We start from the raw sequence: 17,378 nt of genomic DNA, 5'->3' as shown, positions 1-17,378 counted from the left end.
TTACCTTATAAATATCCAAAAACACAGTAAAAATTTATATTTTAAGTTTCTAATATATGCTACCTTATTTAATCTTCACAAACAGCCCTAAGACATAGAGAAAATAGAGACTGGAAGAGGTTAAATGACTTGCCAGGAGTTACAGGATAAGAAAGTAAGATTTCACTGAGACGACCCAGAGGGTTAGTACGGGGAGGGAGGAGGGAGGAGGGTTCAGGATGGGGAGCACGTGTACACCCATGGCAGATTCATGTTGATGTATGGCAAAACCAATACAATATTGTAATTAGCCTCCAATTAAAATAAATAAATTTAAATTAAAAAAAAAACAACCTAGAGGAGAAAAAAAAAAGAAAGTAAAATAACTAGACCTCAAACCAAAGTCTTCTAATAGCAAATCTCCAGCTTTTCCCACACCCCAGACCACTGAGTGAGGCAACGTGTGTAGTTGAGAGCTGACTTCTCTCCATTCCTGGAAAAATGACTCTACATGTATGGCCTCCTCTTTGGAGAACCAGCTCTGTATACAGATATGAACTTTTCAACCTGTCCTTTTTATACGAGAGAATGGTCCTCACTTAACACCTCTGGAAAGGGCTTGAACGACAGAGTGTTCTGAGGAAAGACACTGCATAAACACAGAGCACAATGGTCTGATTTTTATTGTTCCTTAGAACTTAGGAAGGCTATGGAGAGGTTAAGTATTCTGGTAGGTCAACTCTAAGGACCTTAAGTCAGGCACTGAAGGGTTTGGAAATGTGGATGAACTTGGCAGAAATAGGACATCAGGAAGCACCAGGCAGCTCCTGATTGCTCCAGCATTTTCCATTTTCTTCTCAGGAAAGCATTAGCCTCTCTTCTGTGAAGTAAAGCTAGTGTTATCAGCCTCTGTTATCAATATTTCTTGTTATATGTAGAGATTAAAGAGAAAAATTCTTGTTTTTTTAAATTGTATAGTTGATTTACAGTGTGATAATTTCTACTATATAGTAGTGATTCAGTTATACATATATATTTTTTCTTTGCCAATATGATTTATCACAGGATACTGAATGTAGAAAAAATTTATCTTCTTGATTCTTAGTCCTATTACATACCTACTTTATTGCTGTTATCAATCCAATGAGCTCAGCTTCAAGGCAAGCAAGAAGCTTGGTCGCATAGGTTTGTGAGAAAGCTGAGACATTGAAATCAAGACGGAGTCTACAAGCCTCTGAGACTCTGTGTTTCCTGTCTAAATGCCAATGTCCAAAACTACAGGATATTCCAGAACCAAACCAAGGGATGGACTCAATATCTAGGGAGTCCAAGTAGAGGTAGTACTATACTTAGCAGGGTAGAAGCAAAGTAGCTCAAGTCAATAGAGAATTCCTTTCAGAAGTTGGGTGGGGTATAGGTCAGACTCTGGCCTAGCCATGGATTTCACAGATTGTCAAAACTAGATTTCAGCAAGGGTATTCAATGCTAGTGGAAAAAGTGGAGGCCTGTTGGAGGCCTTCAGGGAAGACTGAGGCTTGGTGGGCCAGTGACCAGAGTTCCCTCCAGGCATATCAGTCAATGGACCAATGTAGCACAATGAATTCTAGAGTATGAAATGTGGTTGAGATGGGATGTAAGAGAGTGGGGTAGAAAGCCTCCTGAAATACTCTGCCTTGGCCTGGATTATTTCAGGAATCTCTGTGGAGATGAGCTGATGTGTTGATTATAGTGAACAAGAGAGGGGAAGGTGGAAGGAAGGCAGTTGTCCTTGTGAGGACAATGAGGAATATATACTGTGGTCCCTGCCCTCAAGGAGCTGGCAATCCTGTTAGAGAGCCAAGCTATGTACCCTTTAAGTGAAGAACAGTATCAAAGAACTCTATAACTGAAGGACAAAAATATAACCCAACATCAAGTGATGAAATGATTAGTCTGAGCTGGAGGAACTGAAGGTAGCTTCATGGAGAAGACAGCCCTTTAGATTGGGCAGTCTTGGAAGCAATAGCTACAAAGTACATGATAGTTACACTAAATAGTGTTGTTTACAAGGCTTACTGATGTGAAGACCTTTGGAAAAGTAATTGACGTTGCTCACTAATGTTTTCTACAAATATAAAGAACCCTTGTTGCTCCCACCCACAGCTTCCTAAGGTATGCAGAGTGTCATTTAATATATACCTAGTCCCTCCACCATCTCCTCTCCTGAGACCCGAGGAGAACCACAATGGGATGTGGGCTCAGAGGCCTTCTTAGATTTGGCCTCAGATCACTGTTTGGGGGTGTTGTTTATTGCACAGGAAAAACTCTGAGGATGCACTCTGGAACAACTCTTTGAGGAGGAAGTGACAAGAATGCTATTGCCCTCACCCATGGAAAGACTTGGTGCTTGGAATTTGCCAAGTGTTTCTTTAGATTACTATGGAGACCTAGATCCCATCCGAGTTCTCCTTAGCTTTCTCATATGAGCACAGTATAGAGGAGCCTTTGCACTGTCATCTGAGCCATCCCCAGGCCTGCGAGGCAGCATAGGGAAATGGGAGCCCTTGGAGGAAGTGGAAACGCAGAAACACTAAAGTACAGATATCAAGAGCCAAATTTCTGCTCAGCTGAGTGCCGCGAGTCAAATTTCATAATGTCTCTATAAAGTGAGAGAGTCATTTACATCTGACACTAGGAGAATTAAGTGAAATAACTCAAGTAAACATTATTGAGCAGCTTTCACATTACAGATTTTAAATTAGACACTGAGGATATGAAGATTAAATCATTTATTCATTCACTTCTTTGTTCATTCAGAGAATGTCGACTGAGCATCTACTATCAGCCTAATGAATAAAACAAAGCTCCAGCTTATGTTCTACTGAAGGACACAAGAAATAAACACACTTAAGCCAATTTATCCGTCTAGTCAAGGCTATGGTTTTTCCAGTGGTCATATATGAATATGAGAGTTGGACTGTGAAGAAAGCTGAGCACCAAAGAATTGATGCTTTTGAACTGTGGTGTTGGAGAAGACTCTTTAGAGTCCCTTGGACTGCAAGGATATCCAACCAGTCCATTCTGAAGGAGATCAGCCCTGGGTATTCTTTGGAAGGAATGATGCTAAAGCTGAAACTCCAGTACTTTGGCCACCTCATGTGACGAGTTGTCTCATTGGAAAAGGCTCTGAAGCTGGGAGGGATTGGGGGCAGGAGGAAAAGGGGACGACAGAGGATGAGATGGCTGGATGGCATCACTGACTCGATGTATGTGAGTTTGAGTGAACTCCGGGTGTTGGTGATGAACAGGGAGGCCTGGCGTGCTGCGATTCATGGGGTCGCAAAGAGTCAGACACAAGTGAGCGACTGAACTGAACTGAGCTGAACTGAACCCAATTTATATGCATATGTTTGTTGCTTTTTAGTCTCTAAGTCATGTTAAACTCTTTGCGATCCCATGGACTGTAGCTCTCCAGGCTTCTCTCTACATGGGATTTCCCAAGCAAGAATACTGAAGTGTGTTGTTTACAGTACAATTAACCAGTGCTATCAGTTTCAGTTCAGTCACTCAGTCGTGTCCGACTCTGCGAGCCCATGAACCGCAGCACGCCAGGCCTCCCTGTCCATCACCAACTCCCAGAGTTTACCCAAACTCATGTCCATCAAATCCGTAATGCCATCCAACCATCTCATCCTCTGTCGTCCCCTTCTCCTCCTGCCCCCAAAGCCTCCCAGCATCAGGGTCTTTTCCAATGAGTCAACTCTTCAACCATCACTACAATCCAATAAACATTCCCATTACCAGAAAGCATTCCTAGGTGATCAGTTCAGTTCAGTTCAGTTGCTCAATCATGTCTGACTCTTTGCGACCCCATGAACCACAGCACGCCAGGCCTCCCTGTCCATCACCAACTCCCAGAGTTTATCCAAACTCATGTCCATTGAGTTTGTGATGCCATCCAGCCATCTCATTCTCTTTTGTCCCCTTCTCCTCCTGCCTTCAATCTTTCCCAACATCAGGGTCTTTTCAACTGAGTCAGCTCTTCGCATCAGGTGGCCAAAATATTGGAGTTTCAGCTTCAACATCAGTCCTTCCAATGAACACCCAGGACTGATTTCCTTTAGTATGGACTGATTGGAGGAAAAAAAAAAAAAAAAACAGAGCAAAATAAAGGGGCAGAGAGTGATGAAAGGTAGGAGGAAAGTAAGTTCTACATAGATAGACCAGGGAAGAGCTCTCTGAGGAGGAGACATTTAGCAGAAGCTGGGATGAAGTAAAGCGCAAGCCAAGTGGCTATCTGGTGGAAAGCATTCCAGCAGAGAGGTGAGCAAATATAAAGCCCTGAGGTGGGAGAAAGAGTTTTTTTAAAGAATGAAAGTTGACACTTTTCAACAGTGGTTTGAATATATGGGTGGTTAAAGTGAAGTGGAGAAAAAATGCTGAATTAGGACTAACACATCATGGATTCTGGTCCCACTGCCGTCATGAGGTATTTGTATCAAAGGCCTAACTTCAGCTTTTAGTCTCTACTGTCTCCATCTCTGATAAAAAGCCTTTAGCTCTCTGATTTCTCATCCTCTGAAGATGAGGTTAAGATGAGTTGTTTTCTGATCAGAACATACTGTGCACACATGAATGCTTTCTGCCCCTGGAGACTTTCTAGTATTATACTTCCTTGTCATGGGGTCAACCAGTCTTATAATCTATAGATACATTGGCCAAAACCTACTCCCTTCAACCAGGTTATAGATGTACTTGAAATTCCATAATTAAGAATTGATTCCTTGGCTTTGTCTAAGATTAAAATGTGCATGTAAGATTAAAATGTAAGATCCCTTGTTTCAATTTCCTATTGCTACTACAACAAGTTACCACAAACTTAGAGACTGAAAACTACACAACTTTATTGTCTTACACTTCTAGATGAAAATTCAAAAATTAGTCTAGAGGCAAAAATGTCAAGAGCAAAGTAGCAGCAAAGATGATTCTTCTGGAGGCTTCAGGGGAGAATCCATTTCCTTGTGTTTCTCAGATTCTAGAAGATCCCTACATTCCTTGGTTCCTGGTTCCACATTACTCCAACTTCTACTTCCGTCATCATATCTCTTTCTCTGACTCTGACTCATCTGCTTCCCTCTTCTAAGGACCCTAATGATTACACTGGACACACTCCAATTGGGAAATCCAGAATAATCTCCCCATCTCCAGATCATTAGCATCACAGCTATAAAGTCCCTTTTGTCATGTAAGATAACATAGTCATAGGCTCTGGGGATTAGGACATGGACATCTTTGGGGGCCATTATTCAGCATACTGCTTTCAAACTCTTACTTTGAAGCTATTTATCTGTGAGTCTCAATTATGCAAGCCCTAGCCCAGATCTTAAAATTAGCCTAAGGAAGCCTTTAAGACACCAAAATATATTCATAGAGTCCATGCAATTTAATCATAAGAGGACTCCCTTCGGCTTTTATTCAATTAAATTCAATGAATAAAGATAAAGCGTTTACTGCATATTAGAATACTACTAGATGCTCTAAGGAATACCAAGAACTCTAAAAATTAGTTCCTGCCTTTTAAAAGACTTGCTATCTAGGAAGCATAATACAAGTGCAAAAATAACTACAATACAAAGTCAAATGTGGTCACACAAGCTCATCTGTACAATAGTCAGTGGGAAAGATAACATAAGGAAGAGTACTGTGAGCTGAAGATTTTAGGGGAAATGTCAAGGGAAATAAGGGGAAGGAAACAAAGATGGTACTAAGTATGCATGCCAAAGTAACTAAGTAAAGTGAGGTGCTGCCATCGATATGATCACAGAAGTCAGAATGGCCACAACCGTGGTGGGGGGAATGTAGGGGGCTGGTCTCAGACATGTGATGGCACAGTTCAAGAATTATTCTAGAATATCTAGATCAGGATCCCCAGAAGGTGTTTGGAAATACAATATGCATTTGTAGCCAAAAAGACAAGCTAGTATTGGAGATATAGATGGGAAAATTGTTTCTATAGAAATAGAAACTGACACTTTAGAAGTAGGTGAAATAAAAAATTAAGAATTTAAGAGGACCAAAAGAACTTCTAAAAGATAGGAATGAACAAAAGAAAGAGGAATAGTCAGAAAAATAGGGAAATCAGACAATGAATACCACAAAAGCTAAGGAGGATTTCAAAAGAGAAGAGAGGGTCAGCAGTTACTAATGTGAAAGCAGAGCTGGAAGAGAAGCTCACTACTAGAGAATATTCTCACCATTCAGGGGCAATAGATGAAATAAACTCAAGAGCATAGGTAGTAGTAAAATAATCAAGTTATGAATTTGACAATGTATTGTCTTTCCTTTGAATACAACGCCTTTAATAGGTTTACATAATTTAATTTTTGATACTAGTTGTGTTTAACAACAAGCTCAGATAATTTATAGAAATGTAAATGACTGGCAATTGCAAGTCAGAGGAGCCTCCTGCAGGCTGGCTTAAAAATTCACAAATTCATTCAATAATTCATTCGTTCACACTGATCTCATTTCTGCACTTTGTTAAGATCTATGTTAGTCATTGAGAAGATAAATATAAATAAGAGACAATCTTTACACCTGACAATCTCAGATTAATGAAAGACATACTTGCAAGCAGACTCTAGAAATAAGTATAATGTGAGCTATAATGGAAACATGCACCGATCTGATAAAAGTACAGGAGAGAGAATAATCAATCCTGCTGTACTGAAAAAAAAAAAAATCCACACTCTTTAGCAGGAATTATAAAGTCCTGTGTGAGCTGGTCCCTCCATATCTCAGTTCCTGTAACACTCTCCTTTACTACCAGGTAATAGTAAAATATGGTGATTAGGGCTCTGGCTATGCAGTCAATAGACCTAGGTTCAAATATACTTCTGCTGCTTATCAGTATTCAGTAACTAAGTAATCTTCATCTGTAAAATGGGACTAATAATACCTATCTCAGAGGTTGTTGTGAAGATTAATGGAGATAATGTCTACAAAACATTTAGCAAATACTCAATATCCACCATACAATGCATTGTATCATGTTATTATTTTATTGGTCGCCCACTGTGCCCAAATGAAAATGAAGTACTTACAGTTCTCTGAGCACAAAATGCTTTTCTAGGGTCTGTCTGTGCCTTTGCCAGGTGAATTTCTGCTCATTCTTTAAAATTTAATGCAAACATCTGGTCTTCTCTGTTAAGTTAGTCATTCTCTCCTTGTATCATCACCAAGTAAATATTTCATTGTGGCACCAGTCACAGGATAACTTTGAGTTGAGGATCCCTTGAGGGCGGGGACCATGTTTTGTTCCTTTTAGTCTCCCTGGTTCCTGACACAAAGTGGACACAAGATAGATGTTCAATTACTGAGTGTATTAAATACGAAAAGACAAATATTTAAGTGAAAGAAAGATGTAAGATTCTGGAGACGTCAAGATTTTTCAATGTTATTGCCATTTGATCAGTAATTGGGAATTAATTTGGAATAATCCTATTTTTATTTTATTTTTTTTTTGTGTGTGTGTACCATGACCAAGAGGAATTTATTCCAGGTTTGCAAAGCTTGTTCAATATTTGAAATCAAATTAATGTAATCCATCACATCAACAAGTTAAAAAATAAAAAATCATAAGATCATATCAATGTATACAGAAAAAACATTTGACAAAATTCAACACCCATCATGATAAATATTCTCAACAAATTAGAAATAAAGGGGAATTCCTCCTCTTGATAAAGCATAGCAACAATCCTAATTAGAAAAAAATGTATAAATACAAAAAGATTTCCTGCAATGTTATTTACAATGTCACAAACCATAATAAAGAAGTTAAACATCTAATTATAGATATATGATTTACATTGAAAATATAACTACATGACAAATATCATGCAATTATTAAATATGATGGGTAAAAAAGTCATGCCAATGATATAAATATATGTGATAAAAGAAGAATACAAAATTAAAATTATTATCTAAATGCACACAAACACCCAAGTATATGAACATACACGCATAGAAAAAGGACTGAAGAGAAACACACCAAACTGCCCCAAAGATGCCTGTGTTAGGGAGAGCTGTCCAGTGCGAAGGGACCACCTCAAAATTGATCTTCTACATTTCTATAAATCATGTGTTACTTTTATGAAATTTTTTAAATCATAATGTACCTTTCAGCATGGACCCCTGCATTTCCCTAGTAATGTTCAGCAGCCAGGAGGAAAGCTCAGAGGAACCTAATGGTTGGGCTTGCTCAGAAGTGAAGCAGTTGGGGATCCTAATTAAAGTGTTGTGGACTTGACTCACAACAATGTCCAATCTGGTTAAGGATGCATATAAAAACCAGAAAAGGATCACGGTCTGAGAAAATGCAGTCAGAGAGGAGAATTTTAAAGCTTTATATCTGAGAGATAAAGCCATTCTGAAAGCCAAGCTGAAATAAACAGATAGCTTGTTTGGTATTATTTTAAGACTATTTTAATAAACTAATTCATCTGGTTTCCCAGCCCACAGGAGGTTAGAAGCAGTTAGTTGAAGGAGAAAAGTAAACCAGGATGGCTGGTCCAAACTGCTGGATACAGATTCTGCAGCAATGAGAAATAAGAGCTGACTCTATAGGGGTGGCAAGCACAAAGACCCAGAAAGAACTGCAAACCCAGAGGGACCCTGGGTAGGGGCAACTGTTGTATTGTCATGAATGGGCATCAAAGACACCATTGCATTATAGTGTGGTATAAATTATAGCAACTTGCACTTGATACGATGATTCCTATACAGGAACCAAATACATTATAAAATGTCAAAATCAATGAAAAAATGAAACTAAAACACTTTGTAACATGTAAAATGCTACACAATTGGTCAATTATTATTTTTAATACCCTTAGCATATGAAGATAATGATACATACAATGCATTTTAGCTGCATTTATCCAAGTCAATTAATTTTTTAATTGGCACTTAAAAGTATAATCTTCATTTATCTGGAAATTTTATTTCTGTAGAATACTTCATTTCTAATACTGCTGAATAAAAAAGACATTATTGTCCTACTGGGATTATGTGTCATAACTTAGAACAAATGAGTTATTCATATTCTTTACAGAGCAAATTTTAAGAGACTGAACATAATAGCTCAAGGCATCGGGGGAGGGGATACCGCAGATGTGGAAAGAAGGAGCAGAAAGAGGCAGTATGGCTGTCTAAAATAAACTTTCCTTACTCCTCACTTTTGCTAAGTGTTGGCCAATGACTGGCCATCAGGCTGCAAGCCAAATTCCAAAAGGACAAGTAAATAAACAGTTAATGCAAGTTATCCTGCAAATTTGCACATGCCTGCCCACACAAGCACTACATTAAACTTTCCCCAACTGAAATCAGGCTGCAGGCAAATAAGAATTGTTACCTATTCTTTCCTCATTAGGTATCCTTACTGTGACTTTGGCTCTGGGAAGCATTTTTGTTATCAAGCAAGCATATAGTTAATTTGAGCCCTTTTCCTTAAGTGAGATTCCTTCTTGAATATGACAGCTTCTTGAAAAGGACAACTATAGTTGCTGTCCTTGGGGAGAAGCTACAGTGATGTGGTCAGACTTGTAGGAAAAAAACAAGCCCACGTTCTCTGAAATGTTTTAACTTTGACCAGCTCAAACTGGATTTTGTTGCTGCTTGATTTCCAGAGGGCCATGTGCCCGGCTGCCCAGGGGAATAGACAGTGTTCAGAATGAATATTGAAATCCCAAGTCATTATTTGCTCTGGGGGACTGCCAAAGCTGCCTTCTGCCTGGATTTCAGGGGAGCAGAATAAGGGGTTCCTATTTTTAAAAGACCCAGAGTAAAAGAATTCTCCACAATCCTTTCCAACAAGAACAAAGTGAAGCCACTGCAAAATGGTGATGAATCAAAATAATATGCATGATGAGAAAGAGCGTTGTTCAACTGGGACTAAAATGTTGGTGGTGGAACCTACCAATCATTCTTCTCTCACCTCCACTGCCTAAGACTTGTATGCAGATTAAATTAGTGAAAAATGAATGTCAAGGGCAGTTTGGAAAGGGGGCAGGGAATCAGCCTTTCCAACAACCTCCAACCCCTGTCTGAGTAGCTTTAGTAGAAGGGTAGCTGACTGGTGATGTGCAAGGCACATGCCTGTTTTAAAGCTCTCAGCATCTGAGCTGGTGCCCTTTGAATGATTAATTTATCATAGGCTGAGGCAGCGGGGCATCTGATTGGAAGAATGGGCTAAGGCTTCCCTAGAAAATTTTCTGAAGGCCAGCAGTTATAAAGGTCATCCTGCTACCTTGGGAGGTAATTTCATGGGCTGGTGGTGATTCTGCCTTGGATAATGAAAGACAAAGTTCAGACCAATCATGATATTTAGGACCCCCCACTATGGAGTGATGAAGGAGAATAATTCTGTTGAATTCTCATTACTTTGAAGGAACAAGGCAAAAAAAAAAAAAAAAAAAAAAACCTGATTTTCCTTATGGAGGTAAAGTGCCTTTCTTTTGAGGTAAATGGTCCTCAACTGAAATGGGTCCCAAACTCCTATTAGGAATAAATATCCCTTTTTCCTTTCAGGAGGTAGCATTTCATTAATTATAAAAGAACATCATAAAACATTTTTAACTCCAGTCTCCTTCATTATAGGCAGAGTCTTCACCATCTGAGCCACCAAGGAAGCCTCAAAATAAGCCCCCTTATACAACCACCTGTATGCAGGACAAGAAGCAACAGTTAGAACTGGACATGGAACAATGGATTGGTTCAAAATTTGGAAAGAAGTACATCAAGGATGTATATTGTCACCCTGCTTATTTAACATATGAAGAGTACATCATGTGAAATGCCAGGCTGGATGACTTGCAAGCTGGAATCGAGATTGCTGGGAGAAATATCAACAACCTCAGATAAGCAGATGATACCACTCTAATGGCAGAAAGCACAGAAGAACTAAAGAGCCTCTTGATGAGGGCAAAAGAGGAGAGTGGAAAAGCTGGCTTAAAATTCAACACTCAAAAAGCTAAATCCATGACATCCAATCCCATCACTTCACAGCAAATAGAAGAGAAAAAAGTGGAAATAGTGACAGATTTTATTTTCTTGGGCTCCAAGATCACTGTGGATGGTCAATGCAGCCACGAAATTAAAAGACACTTGTTCCTTGGAATAAAAACTATGACAAACCTAGACAGCATATTGAAAAACAGAGACATCATTTTGCTGACAAAGGTCCATATAGTCAAAGCTACAGTTTTTCTATTAGTCATGTAGAGATGTAAGAGTTGGACCATAAAGAAGGTTGAGTGCTAAAGAATTGATGCTTTTGGTGTTGGAGAAGACTCTTGAGAGTCCCTTGGACAGCATGGAGATCAAACCAGCAAACCTAAAAGAAATCAACCCTGAATATTCATGGAAGGACTGATGCTGAAGCTGAAGCTTCAGTACTTTGGCCACCTAATGCAAACAGCTGACTCATTTGAAAAGACTGTGATGCTAGGAAAGATTGAAGGCAGGAGGAGAAAGAGGCTATAGAGGATGAGATGATTGGATGGCATCATCGACTTAAAGGACATGAGTTTGAGCAAACTCCAGGAGATAGTGAAGGACAGGAAAGCCTGGCGTGCTGCAGTCCATGGGGTCACAAAATGTTGCGTACAACTGAGCGACTGACAAAAACAACAGTCCAAACTCCCTGCCCTTGAATTCTACATCATTAAGTTATGGGTCCCTGTTTGGATGAGACCAGATTGGAATGCTGGGTCAGAGTGCACCATTCACCGTGGATAAAAGATGGGACCTCTGATTTGAGTGAAAGCCAACTCTGGAGTGTTTTGTAACCATAGTAACTAAATCAGAAGCATGTATTAATGATAAGCAAAAACAATTGGCAGTTTGCCTAGGCATCACTTAGAAGCATTATCTTCCTAAGGTGAGGACTGTGAACAAAGAATCTACAAAATGATGGTTCTTCAACAGGCACCCGATTCAGCATCACTCGTTCGTTCTCCCTGAAGAACCCACTTCAGGCGCCTGAAGCAGTGGCAAGGGCTGCACCAGGGGTTGTAGATATAGAAGCATCACTTCAGAACAGGGAGTAGAACCCATTCCTGGGCTTATTTCTGAGATTCTTATCAACTATATCGCAATTACAGATTTACATCTCCCTAATATGGTCTTAATTGTAATCCAGCTGCACAAGTCCATGGAAATGTTGTAATTCCCACTGTAAGTAACATCAGGCTAGGCCCAGATCCCTGTAAGGACAAAGAATTGTATTCCCACTGAACATATAGGGTTTCAAAGACCTTACAGTGGAAGTTTACATTTCCCCAATCGGATCAGGACAGCAAGACATGCGGAACAGGACAGAATCTTTAGCTTTGGAAGACCTGAGTCCAAGTCTAAGTCCACTCACTTACTTCCTGCATAACTGAGCCTGAGACAGGCTCAGTCACTCCTCCTCTCAAATGGAAATAGTTTCCATCTTGGTGAGTTCATAGGATTAAATGAGATACAGAAATAGCAACCCACTCCAGTACTCTTGCCTAGAAAATCCCATGGACAGAGAAGCCTGGTAGGCTACAGTCCATGGGGTCTCGAAGAGTCCAACAGGGCTGAGCAACTTCAGTTTCACTTTTCACTTTCATACATTGGAGAAGGAAATGGCAACCCACTCCACTGTTCTTGCCTAGAGAATCCCAGGGATGGGGGAGCCTGGTGGACTGCTGTCTATGGGGTTGCACAGAGTCAGACACGACCAAAGCAACTTAGCAGCAACAGCAGCATCACAGGGTACTTGTCTTGTTCCATCTGAAATAATCACTTTCTACCTCATTAGAACTGACTCAAATGGGCTCCTTATAGCTGAGTAATATTCCATTGTGTATATGTACCACAACTTTCTTATCCATTCATTGGCTGATGGACAGTTCTAATGAGGTGAATGTACCTACAGCCATTATACAGAGTGAAGTAAGTCAGCATGAGAAAGACAAATATCATATATTAATGCATATATATGGAATCTAGAAAGATAGTACCGACAAGTCTATGTTCAGGGCAGCAAAGGAGACACAGACATAAAGAAAAGACTTTTGCACAGAATGGGAGAAGGAGACAGTGGGATGATTTGAGAGAATAGCATTGAAATAAATATATATATATATATATATATATATATATAAAACCATATGTAAAATAGATAGCCAGTGGGAGTTTGATGTATGACACAGGGAACCTAAAGCTGGTGCTCTGCAACAACCTAGAGGGATGGGTTGGCGAGGGAGTTGGGAGTGGTGTTCAGGAGGGTTTCCAGTAGTCATGTATGGATGTGAGAGTTGGACTGTGAAGAAAGCTGAGCACCAAAGAATTGATGCTTTTGAACTGTGGTGCTGGAGAAGACTCTTGAGAGTCCCATGGACTGGAAGGAAATCCAACCAGTCCATCCTAAAGGAAATCAGTCTTGGGTGTTGTTTGGAAGGAATGATGCTAAATCTGAAACTCCAGAACTTTGGCCACCTCATGCAAAGAGTTGACTCATTGGAAAAGACTCTGATGCTGGGAGGGATTGGGGGCAGGAGGAAAAGGGGACGACAGAAGATGAGATGGCTGGATGGCATCACTGACTCGATGGACGTGGGTTTGGGTGAACTCCAGGAGTTGGTAATGGACAGGGAGGCCTGGTGTGCTGCAATTCATGGGGTCGCAAAGAGTTGGACACGACTGAGCGACTGAACTGAACTGAACTCAGGAGGGAGGGGACACATGTATACCTATGGCCAATTCATGTTGATGTATGGCAGAGGCCATCACAATATTGTAAAGTAATTATCCTCCAATTAATATAAGTAAAATTTTAAAAAGAGAAATCACTTTCTTCTGTGTCCTCATAGCCCATTTTATTTATATCTCTTAAAAGGCATCCTACAGTTTCACTCTTAATACTTTTATATAAGCCTAACTCATTAAATTATGAGCTCTTTAACAGTAGGAATTTCTTTGAATTAATTTCTTTCTATTCCTAATCTTGAACCTAGTTCATTTATATAAATTACTACATTTATGTGATTTGTATTATGACTTCAATAAACACAGGCTTCACTTGTAGCTCAGTTGGTAAAGAATCTGCCTGCAATGCAGGAGACCCTGGTTCAATCCCTGGGCTGGAAAGATCCACTGGAGGAGGGAAAGGCTACCCACTCCAGTATTCTGGCTTGGAGAATTCCATGGACTGTATAGTCCATGGGTCTCAAAGAGTTGGACACAACTGAGTGGCTTTCACTTTCACTAAACACATGTTCAGCTGAATTTAATTCAATTAAGTTCAGCTGAACAGAACTTGCTCTCCTATTTGCTCCTCACCTACTATTTCAACTGGGAGTATCTGCACTGGGCAATAGGCAGCGCTGGGAAGCTTGGGCAATGGGGAATCTGGAGTGGATTCCAATCAGAGTTTGGGGAGGAATTGAAGCAACAAACCGTAGCATTGGAGGAGCTATGTCTGCCACGACTTTCTGTTTAGGCTGAGGGAGTAGAGTCAAATTCAAACATTGGAGCCATGCTTATGGTGCCACTACAACTCTTCTTACCTGACGGGGGTGACCCTTTCCATAGTTCCACTTTCCCTAATTTGTTTCTCAACTCCTGGACCCAGGATGTTTTCTCTAAGAAAAACTGTATCCATTGAAGAAGAGGAGAAAGATTGGAAATGACTTTGGGGGAGATAAGTAAATTTGTAGTGTCCTCTTAATACTTATTTTTGTATTAAGAATTTTTACAGATGGTATATGCCCTTTATCTTTCACTGGTGAATCACTGAGATTTTATTTTGGAAGGAGTATTTGTAAACTTCAAAAGGCTTTACAGAGTTAAGTTTCTGTTATAGGAATAAAAATGTAGCATGGATTCAGTTGTCTCTGTTCTACCACTTTTAACTTAACGAATTTGTAAACTTGGATACAGGTCCTGGAGCCAGCTCCTGGGTGCAGCTGTCAGGAATGTCATAGCTGAGTCAGGGTGTTCTGTGGGGTCATCCTCCCATCCCCAGGATCTCCTCTCCACTGTCTGGGCCACCCATTAGTTGGATCTTTGCCTACCTCATAACAATTATCCTCTCACGCATAGGACAAATCTAAATCAAGTTCCCCTGGGTGTTTCGAGGGGTTAGACATTCTTGACTTTGCAATCATGTGGTACTTCATTATCTTGCATGAGCATTGCTTTTGTGGCCAGTATCACTTCAACAAGTACAGAGCACACTGGTTAAAAGTGAGTCTTGGAGTGTTTCCAGTTTGTTCTAAAAGGGAAGTTGATGCTTTAGTAATATCTGGCATTCTAAACTTTGCAATACAAGAAATTCACTCTTTCAAAAACAGGGATTTAATAATAGCAAACACTTCTATAGTACTTTCTTTGTGCCATTCTAAATTATTTCTGTCATACATAGTTAATTCATACTATGCAGGTAACCTATTATGCAGGTCAGGAAGCAAAACTTAGAACTGGACATGGAACAACAGACTGGTTCCAAATAGGAAAAGGAGTATGTCAAGGCTGCATATTGTCACCCTGCTTATTTAACTTCTATGCAGAGTACATCATGAGAAATGCTGGGCTGGGTGAAGCACAAGCTGGAATCAAGATTGCTGGGAAAAATATCAGTAGCCTCAGATATGCAGATGACACCACCCTTATGGCAGAAAGTGAAGAGGAACTCAAAAGCCTCTTGACAAAAGTGAAAGTGGAGAGTGAAAAAGTTGGCTTAAAGCTCAACATTCAGAAAACTAAGACCATGGCATCCAGTCCCATCACTTCATGACACATAGATGGGGAAACAGTAGAAACAGTGTCAGACTTTATTTTTGGGGGCTCCAAAATCACTGCAGATGTTGATTGCAGCCATGAAATTAAAAGACGCTTACTCCTTGGAAGGAAAGTTATGAGCAACCTAGATAGCATATTCAAAAGCAGAGACATTACTTCGCCAACAAAGGTCTGTCTAGTCAAGGCTATGGTTTTTCCTGTGGTCATGTATGGATGTGAGAGTTGGACTGTGAAGAAAGCTGAGCGCCAAAGAATTGATGCTTTTGAACTGTGGTGTTGGAGAAGACTCTTGAGAGTCCCTTGGACTGCAAGGAGAGCCAACCAGTCCATTCTAAAGGAGATCAGTCCTGTGTGTTCTTTGGAAGGACTGATGCTAAAGCCGAAACTCCAACACTTTGGCCACCTCATGCGAAGAGTTGACTCATTGGAAAAGACTCTGATGCTGGGAGGGATTGGGGGAAGGAGGAGAAGGGGACGACAGAGGATGAGATGACTGGATGGCATCATCGACTCGATGGACATGAGTTTGAATGAACTCCAGGAGTTGGTGATGGACAGGGAGGCCTGGCATGCTGCGATTCATGGGGTCGTAAAGAGTCGGACATGACTGAGCAACTGAACTGAACTGAACTGAATGACCCTGTGAGGTAGTATTTTAAGTAACCCAATTTTATCCATAATGAGTCTGGGGCCCAGAGAAATAAATGACTTCTAAGGTTATATAGTTATGCAGTAGTAGTGGTAGCATCTGAACCCGGATGGAAAGTTTCCAGACTCTTATTTACAAGTTCACTGAAAAGGGATATAGAAAAATAAAAGATACAAATCCAAAAATTTCATTACAGCAAGTAATTTCAAGATTTCCTCTCAAGATGCCAAATTTTATCACCTAAATTTTTCTTAACATCCTTCTTGTGATGATTAGTAATCAAATGGCAAAATGAAATAATTAAAAAAAAAAATTCTTCCCCTCTCCCTTTCTTCTTTGCTGCTGCTAAGTCACTTCAGTCGTGTCCAACTCTGTGTGACCCCATAGATGGCAGCCCAACAGGCTCCCTCGTCCCTGGGATTCTCCAGGCAAGAACACTGGAGTGGACTGCCATTTCCTTCTCCAATGCATGAAAGTGAAAAGTGAAAGTGAAGTCGCTCAGTCGTGTCCGACTCTTCGCAACCCCATGGACTGCAGCCTTCCAGGCTCCTCCGTCCATGGGATTTTCCAGGCAGGAGTACTGGAGTGGGGTGCCATTGCCTTCTCCGCTCCCTTTCTTCTTTACTCCTTACCATATTTATTTACTGAGTCCTAATATTTACTAGGAATTGATGACATGGCGGAATATGAGCATAAATAAACTAAGCGCGGCAGCGGCTGCGACGGGCGCGCTACCACTAAGCGTGGCGGCGGCTGCGGCGGCACAATAAGCGTGGCGGCGGGGTGCAGCCGAGAGGAGCTACCCCACGTCCGAGGTCAGGGGAAGAAGCCAGAAGGACCCCATGCCCGAAGGGTGGCAGCCAAGAGGAGTTACCCCACGTCCGAGGTCAGGGGCAGCGGCCAAGAGTGCCAGGCTGTGACGGTGCAGGAACGG

This window comes from Bubalus kerabau, chromosome 15, assembly GCF_029407905.1.
Source record: "Bubalus kerabau isolate K-KA32 ecotype Philippines breed swamp buffalo chromosome 15, PCC_UOA_SB_1v2, whole genome shotgun sequence".
NCBI lineage: Eukaryota > Metazoa > Chordata > Mammalia > Artiodactyla > Bovidae > Bubalus > Bubalus kerabau.
The sequence above is the reverse complement of the archived record's forward strand: the minus strand, read 5'-3'. Positions refer to the sequence as shown.